Source organism: Pteronotus mesoamericanus, unplaced genomic scaffold (genome assembly GCF_021234165.1).
Source record: "Pteronotus mesoamericanus isolate MK-2021 breed Mesoamerican mustached bat unplaced genomic scaffold, CSHL_Meso_final contig_52, whole genome shotgun sequence".
NCBI classification, from domain to species: domain Eukaryota; kingdom Metazoa; phylum Chordata; class Mammalia; order Chiroptera; family Mormoopidae; genus Pteronotus; species Pteronotus mesoamericanus.
The window spans coordinates 136,165-145,082 of NW_026555189.1; positions in this window are offsets into that span (position 1 = coordinate 136,165).

Here is an 8,918-nt window from a genome sequence, read left to right on the forward strand (position 1 = left end):
GCCCTGACCGCTCAAGCTACGGCATGTGCGACGTGGATGTTGGCTGGAGCTCTCAAAGGTGTTCCATCATTGTCCCCACCTCCCCCTGGGCGGGGGGTGAGAGGCAGGCTCCCCGTTACTCCTGGGGAGATGAGCTCAGCCATCCAACAAGTCTTTCTGCAGACACCTCCTCATCTCCATGATCTTGAACATTTTACACCCTCCTTCTGAGAAGGATCAGCCCTTCCTGGGGAGGAGGTGTGAGCCCACGGGAGGGCAGGCAGTGGAGGGGCATCCCAGGCCGTGGGGGCAGCGTGTGCAGAGGCATGCAGCTGTGAAAGCGTAGCTTGGGGGGCGTGGGTGGAGGTCCCAAGAGAAAGCTGAAAAATGAATGGGACCATGTGATCAAGGGTGCTAGCCCTGAAGGACAACTTGATAGAATCAATCAGCTGTGTGTTTCCGGGTCCACGATGAGCCGTGGTGCAAGAGAAGAGATGGGCAGCTTGGGAGAGGGTTCCGCAAACCAAGGGTGTTCTCATCACCAGTCAGAGGGGCCCTCTGGTGCTAGGGCCTCAGGATGCGCCCCAGCTCAGCAATGTTCTAGCTGCCTGGCTGCAGCCAGGCCAGTTAACCCTCTGGCGCTGTTTTCTCATCTGTAAAATGGGGGAGGGGGGTGATGATAAACTTACCTAGTTGTGGCTGGTATCCATGTAATGAATCAATCATGTAATGAATCTAGCAAGTGCCTGGCCTACAGTGCGTTCTGTGGACTTGCAAGCTGTCCCTGTGATCACTTTCCTGTGGCAGCCCATGTAGAACATGCTGGAGTCAACAGAGCCCGCGACTGCCGCTTTATAGCTGGGAGAGCCAGGATGAGTCTGAGGGCGTGTGGGGCAGGGTCCAGCACAGACCAAGGGTTGCTGGAGTTTCCTGCTCGCAGCGGCCCCCTAGGGGCCTCACCCAGAAGCTGGGTCATATACCTCGAGCTGCAGGGTTCCCTGGATTGTTCTGAGATGGGCATTTGGGGGGCACGGAATATGCGGGGTGAGAAATGGCAGATGCCCCGCTGCAGGTGCCTGGCCAGAGGCGTGGCCCTTCTGTGGAGTGGCAGACCTGGCCTCGGACGCCGCTGGCAGAAACCGCCATAGACTGCAGGACCGGGCTGGTCAGGACCCCTGGGCACTAAGGAGGGATCGACGCCCAAAGCTGACTTCAAAACATGGGCCGGCCGCCAGGGGCAGCTGGAGAGGGCAGCGATCCCAAGGAGCAGCAACTGGTTGAACCAGAATAGCGGGTGGATATCCGACGATGACAGGGTCTCACTTCATATGTAGAATTTCAAATGATATAAAAAGAAGTCAATTAAAGAGAAATAAAGAATACTTCCCAAGCCACGGAGCTGACAGGATCATAAACTGTTTTTGCTATGGCCAGAGAGCAGTGCCCCTGGGTGTCTGCCAAACGGTACCTGTCTCCCCATTTACACCTAGGGAGAGGTTAGTCTTAAGTTGCATGGTGCCTGTAGGCAGAGGTGCACTTGGTGCATGAAGTGGATCATTTGTAATGTCCTCCTCCTTTATTTAACAAAATTATTTTCAGAAATCACCAAGAAATTAAATGAATAATTATAGTGGTCAGGAAAATTGCAGAGAGTAAAAGTGTTCTTTTATTGAGTTTTATATATTTAATCATTCCAATAAAAACCTTATGAAATTAAAAGTACAGTTTAAAAAGAGGGAAGATAATGGATTAATAATTTATAATTACGCTCCCTTTTTTAAAAAAAATAAAGGGGGTGTAAAGCTTATACCTATCTGTTTGTGTGGAAGAGTTAACATAGCAAGTTTGAGACTACTATATTTAGAAAGGCCCGCTTACGAGGCTGGCCTGTGGCTGACATCGGGGTCCGTGGCACTTGGACTATTATTCCCTGCATTCCCTAACTGAGAAGGGCAGTTCACTGTACCTAGACTGTTTGCACAAACAACATGGCTTATCCACAACACTTGCTCTCCTTCTGGGAGCCTGGAACTTGGATACCTGCCAGGCAGAGAGAGGGTGCCTATGTGACCAGCCCCTAATAAAAACCCTGGGTGCTGTGTCTCTAATCGGCTTTTCTGGGCAGAAATACTGCGCACGGTAATGCATTTTTCGTTGCTAGGGGAAGAGGGTGCTCTGTGCCATCCTCCATGGGGAGGGGAGCATGGGGAAGCCTGGGTATGGATTTCCCCAGACGCCGCCAGTGTCTTTTTCCTTTGCTGATGGTACGCTGTCATGGTAATATTGATACAATTAGCCATGAGGCCAGCTTTATGCTGAGTCCCTAAATCCTTCTAGCGAATCGCTGAGTGTGTGAATGGTCTGAGATCCCTGAAACATCATTCATTAATGATATTATTTAATATAATATAACATAAAAAAATTATGGTTTCTGTTTAGAGCCTTAACTGCAAACTTGTTGATCACTTCATCGAAATTGACGCCCTTGGCATAGGCACGTTTGGTAGTACAGCCACATGTCAGCCTATCTTTGCCAACAGTTGCTGGAAGAACACATTTGTTTATATAAACTTTATTTTCAGTAAAGTTTTAGATTTACAGAAATACTTTAAAGACAGTATGCAGTTCCCATAAACCTTGCACCCAGTGTCCCGTAGCATGAATGGCTTACATTACTATGATAATGTTACAGTTCATGAATCCTTATTCCCACATTATTATTAACTAAAGTCCAAAATGTATTCGGGTTTCCCTGTTACCTGCTACTCTTTCTCTGCTCTGGGACCCCATCCAGAATCTCATTTCGCATTTAGTCATCCACAGGCTTTTCTTGGTTGTGACAATTAGCTGGACTCTCCTGGTTTTGATGGCCTTGACAGCGTTGAGGGGTGCCGTCAGAAATTGTGTAGGATGTCCCTCAGTTGGGATCTGACAGACGTTGTTCTCGTGGCTAGACTGGGGGTATGGGTTTGGGGGAGACCCCAGAGGTAAAGCGCCATTTCCATTTCATCATCTCGAACGTCCGAATGATCAACATCATTTATGACGGCTGGGGTTGGCCTGGATCACCTGTCTGACGTGGCATTTGTCAGGTTTCTCCACTGTCCACTGAATCTCCTCTCTCATTTCCATCCCGTCTGCTTGGGAAGGAGCTCACTGTGCACAGCCATACCCAAGGAGAAGAGAGTTACTTTCAGAGTGTCCACAGAATTAATGGGGCGCTTTCAAAAGGGAGATTTGCCTCTTCTTCGCACTTATTGATTTAGTCAGTCATATATGAGTATGTATGAACATGTTTTATTAACTTGGCTTTTTAAATTTCTTTCAGGAGGCAACAGCTATACAAATAGAAAAAGCCTTAAACATAAGGCTATGAATTTCATTCCATAGCACATTCCAGAAACTGGAAAACTGTTCATGCCTTTGTGTCTTTGGGATTTGTTCTAAAGGCGCTTAGATTGCTCTGGAGTTGAGAATTTTTAACCGTAAAAACTCCAAGAGGGACTGTAATGATGGCATTGAAGTAGCCTGGGGTCTGTTTCTTGGTCTTTACAATCACTGTGCTCTGAGGTTTATTTCCAGTCTGTTCCATTAATGCGGGGCAGGCACACCGGAGTAGCTGGAGACCCACGGCGCACACTGAGTGAGCCCAGAGAAACCCCGGTATTTCAGACTTACTCTTATGATGTGTGCTCTTGTTTCGGGGGCCAGGTCTATACCTGGGGGTTCTCCAAATAAACCCAGTTTTTAAAAGATATGGTATAAAAATGTAAAAATTGGAAGCTTATATAAATACTATTAAAATACAATAGTAACAGCAGTAATTGTTAAGAACAGAAGTTAGCAAACCATGGCCTACAAGTCAGATCTGATTGGCTGCCTGTTTTTATACAGCCAGTGAGATAAGAGCGAGTTTTAAATGGTTGGGGAAAAAAATCAAAAGAATAATATTTCATAATGTATGAAAATTATGTGAAATACAAAATGTCTATCAAGTCATAGTAGAGCACAGCCAGTTCAATTGTTTATTTATTGCCTGTGGGTGCTTTTGTGCAATGGTAGCAGGATTAAGCTGTTGTGACAGAGCCTGTACGGTTTGAAAAAACTAAAATACTTAACTCTGTGGGGGTTTTTTTTTTAAACCTTTTTTATATTTACCTTTCACAGAAAAATCCTGCCAGCTCCAGGTTTAGTGCTGACACCCATCCTGTTGTCCCCCCTTATCCATGGTGTCACTTTCTGAGGTTTCAGTTACCTGCAGTTACCCCCACTCTGAAAATATTAAATGGAAAATTCCAGAAAAATGTGTTTTAAATTGCCCAGTGTTTCCAGAAATGCAATTGAAATCTCGTGCCTGCCTGTTCAGTCCTGCCCTGGACGAGAATCTCCCTTTGCCCACAGGCTTCATACTGACGACACTCCCGGCCCATTAGCCCCTTAGTAGCTTCTGGCTTATCAGGTCGACTGTTGCGCTATCACGGTGCTCGTGTTCAAGTAACCCTGATTGTCCTTAACGATGCCACATTCACATAACTTGGATTACAGTATATCCTATAATTGTTCTATTGTATTAGTAGCTATTATTGTTACTCTTACTGTGCCTGATTTATAAATTAAATTTTATCATAGGTATTATGTATGTATAGAAAAAACAATATATAGGGAGTTTGGTACTGTCTGAGGTTTTGGGCACCCACTGGAGGTCTTGGACCGTGTACCCCCAAGATAAAGGTGGGGCTATTGTAAAGGGCTTTTTCAGGGAAGAGAATTCTACTGCTGATGTTGCTTAGAATTGCTGGCTCTTGCTGATACGAAGCAGATCAATTTTTAGTTGGCTTTGCTGCGTTTTAATTTGTAAAGCCAGGGCACTCTCCCTGCCCCGCCCCTGTGCCAGGCCTGCGCCTGGGCAGAGACCACTCCCCTTGCCTGTCCTTGGTCTGCTTCACTGTAAAATGAGAATGCAGCTGCCTCGGGTCGGACTGAAGGTACACCCAAGGGTTGTGTGCATGAGAAGTACACCACACACTACCATCTTGGCTGCAGGTGACAGAAACCTCGTTTAAATGAGCCAAGGTGAAGAGCTGGGGTTACGCCCTCCTGTTCCTGGAGGCCAGGGTCAGCTGGGCTTTAGGACATTTTGCTTTCGTGGAGCTGCTTCTCCTTGGTCACAGTCTTCAGCGTTCACACCATTGTCTTCAGGAGGGACCCTGCCCTGGGAGCTGTCATTGGCTAGGCACAGCCCCGGGGCAGGGCCGGGTGGGAAGGGGCTCTCTTCTCTTTTTTTCAAGTTGGAAAATGGCCAGGGAGCCTCTGATTGGCAGGCAGGGTGGTGATAAAGGTAAGCCGAAAGAACTAGGAAAGGCAGTAGGCCCTTGGCCTTGACACAGGACAGGAAACGTCCAGGTGCTCTGAGTTCTTAAGTCGGGAAGTCCCTGTTTACTTTTTCATATCCCACCTGTTTTCTTGCAATAGCCTCTCACCCTCGGCCTCTCACTGTCTTCATTTTCTGTTCCTTATCTTTCCCAAACTTCTCATCAACAGCCTCCCCCCGCCCACCAGCTCCCCCCTTTAATCTAGTCATCATTCGTCGAGTCTTTCAAACAGTGGGGAACTGATGAGAGCAGGGGCTCGTGGTTTACTGCTGTGTTACCGGTCCCGGGCATGTCGTGGGGGCTCCATACATTTTTGCAAACTGGAGGCACAGCCCGCTCTTGCCCTTTTGGACCTTAGAGTTGTCCTAGCCTCTCTGTTACCAGACAGGGGCTTGGGCCTGAGTGGGTCTGCCTAGGGTCAGCTATAGTATGTGTATAGTAGAGTATGTATATAGAATAGTGCAGTATTGACTTCGTGTAAGAAAGGTTTCACAACACGAGTGCAGGTGGCTATGAAGATCAATTTATATAAAGCGGGGACAGTGACACAAGGAAGGGCTTAGCATAAAGGAAGCAACAGGAGAGTGTAGGCTGGGCTGCCTTAGCTCACTGGGAAGTCAGAGAAAAGGGGACTCTGGGGACAGGTTCAGGAGATTAGCCTGGGACAAGCTGCCAGCTGCCCATTGCCTAGAGTTTAGGAGACCTGTGTGCCTGTGGGGAAAGAAATAGGGGAAGGAGAAGGGAAAGGGAAAGGGAGCGGCCAGAGCTGCTCCCCAGAGGGAGAATGCAGGAGCTGGGTCTGTTGTCTAGAGGCTTTTATCTCTCTCCTGCCGGCTGGAATCTTAGGGGAGGCCTCAGGGGAGGGCATCAGCAGAACAGTCATCAGTTCTCCAGGTGTGGCCCCTTCAGGGTCGTGGTCTCCACTGACTGGTCAATGCTGGGAGTCTTTAGTCATTGCATTGGGTTCTGGCATCACCCAGCTGGTTTTGCTGCTTTTCTGGGTCTGGAGCTAAAATACAACTGAGGCCTAGGTGTTATCTCCTGGGAGGTGACCGTCTGCACCTGGCTGTAAATTGCTCGGCCACTGAGTTCAGCTCTATCTCAGTTTCCCCATTCTACTCGCCAAGAGATTTTCCTAGCTTCTTACTATCCTGCCTCACCACCAGCCTAAGACCATCAGGATCAACCCCATAGTCTGACAAATCAGGTGTGAGCTTATTGCACCAGGAACCCTGGACAGTTCACCAGGCAAAGGTAAAGAGTTTTTATAGGATTTTGTGGAAGAGAGAGGTGACATGAAGCAGTGTTTTGACAGGCTCTCTGCAAAGCAGGGCCATATGTGAAGGGGCCAGCGTCGGGTTGGCTCCCGTTCCCTTAGGAACCATCAAGTCAAGATGGCTGTGGGGTGTTCTGTTCATGATGATGTGCTCTGCACCTGGGCTGGAAATCCAGACTCTTTTCTGACAAAGTGACTTACATAGTCCAAGAGGGAGCTGGAAGTTTCATTCTTACTGGGAATTTCAAACAGCAAAGTTCCTGCTAATCTATAACTTTAGAGTTCAAAGTTCTTTTTGAAGAAAACAGTCACTACTTTTAACACTACAGCTTCAGCTGGGTGTCCTTGAGAAATATTATTCCTTTGAACTTTGCAGCTGGTTTTGTCCACATCTGTCATTTTGCCCTGATGAATGGCCCAGAGCATACTGTGATCCTCCGTCAGTCTATGGGGAGGACAAGTCTTTGTGTGTTTAGTGTGGGGGATGGGTTGGAGGAGGCAAAGAAGTCGGGAAGGAGGCTGTTACGTTAGGTCCAGCCTGGACCTATAGAGAAAAGTGGGTGGATCTAGGACATATCTTGAATGTAAAAAAAGATTTATTAAGTAATGGAACATGGGGAGAGAGGGAGGAAGAGACATTCAGGATGCTTCCAGGTCTCTGACTCAGGCATGGAAGGTGGTGACCAGCACTAAGGAAGAAGGTAAACAGGCGGAGCAGTTTTTGGAGAGAAGAGGCTGCATTTGGGTTCAGCTGGGCTGAATTTCATGTGCAGTCTTGTACAGATGTCTGATTATCACTTGGACATACCTGTCAGAATGCAGGCTATAAAGCCAGTTGGACTTACACTTGGGGGCCAGCACGGCAGGGTGGTGGGAATTGAATTCATGAGGAAGGACGTCATCTCAGGGAGGGTGCATGGGGTGAGAAGAGGAGATGGCTGGAGGGGGCAGGCAGCATGAGGAGATACAAGAGCAGAAGCCAGGAAAGACTAAGTGAAAACTAAGGGGAGAGAGGAGGAGGAAAGCCAGGACCCTCCTAGAGGCCCAGGAAGGAGAGCTTTAATAGGGAAGCAGGAATGACGACTGGGAACCACTGCATGTCAGGAGAGACAGTACCCTTCGGATTGAGTGACAGGGCCCCCAAGGCCAGGTTTCAGTGGTTTGGGGACTGAATGGAAGGTGAAGAAATGGGGACTATAGTCTTGAGACATTTTGGAGTGAAGGCTGGATGGGTATTAGCTGGAGAAGGGAAGGTACTAAACAAGGGAAGTTTATTTAACAAGATTGGAGAAACTAAAGCGCATTTAAAGGCTACTAGAAAGGACTGATGGGGAAGAAAGGACTTGGTTACCAGGGGGAGATAAAGGGTGTGCTTCGGAGCACAGGCCACAGGACAGGGGCCCAAGCCCTCGTTAGGAGGCTGTACTTTCTTCATGGTGGGAGGGTGCTCCTGCCTGAGAACAAGTGGTGAGGAGTGAGGGGCATCAGAGGAGAATTGCCTGGGTCTTAATCCATGGGAGCCTGTGTCCATTCGAGCCCACTTCCCTCCTCCGGTTTATCTTCAACCCCAACACGCAGCCGGTTTCCCATCTACACCCTCATTCCCAGCCACACCTCTCCCCAGCCACACCCCTTCCCAGCCACAGTCCAGCTCCTGTTTCATACTTCAGCCCAGACAACTGGTCCCTCCTCAGGCCGACCTCCCTGGCTTCTCCCCTGAGTCACCAGCTCACTTTCCCAGACCCGTCCTCAGCCCCTTTGCCAGTTCCTACTCCAACTGTACCAGCATTAATCCCTCCCCTCCCACCCACAGCTTCCTGCGTGCAGCTGCCTCCGTGCAGCAGCTTGCGTGCAGCAGCCGGTTCGTCCCACCTACAAGTCTGGCCCCGCCCAGTCCAGGGCCCCGCCCTTACCCGCCAAGGCCCCATGAGGTGAATTGCCATTGGCTGACTCCTTTACAGGACTCCACCCCATCAGCCGCCACTTCTGCGATTGCGGCACACAGACGCCAGTCAGCACTGTCGCCTGGTAACGGGGCTGGCCGCTTCAGGGGAAAATCCTTCGGACAGCCCAACCGGAAAGCGAATCCAGTTGGTGAAGCTGGAAAGGTGAGTCCAGTTCAGTGATGACAGGAGTAGGGGGGCGCAGAGGTGGCCTGGAGGCAGGGGTAGGGATCAGGGGCAGGGATCCGGGGCAATGGCCCTGGTCCTGGGAGCGAAGGTGCCCGGAGTCCAAAGCCCTGAACCTCCCTGGCTACCTCTCTCTCCCGACCCTCGGTGAGGGTTGGTTGG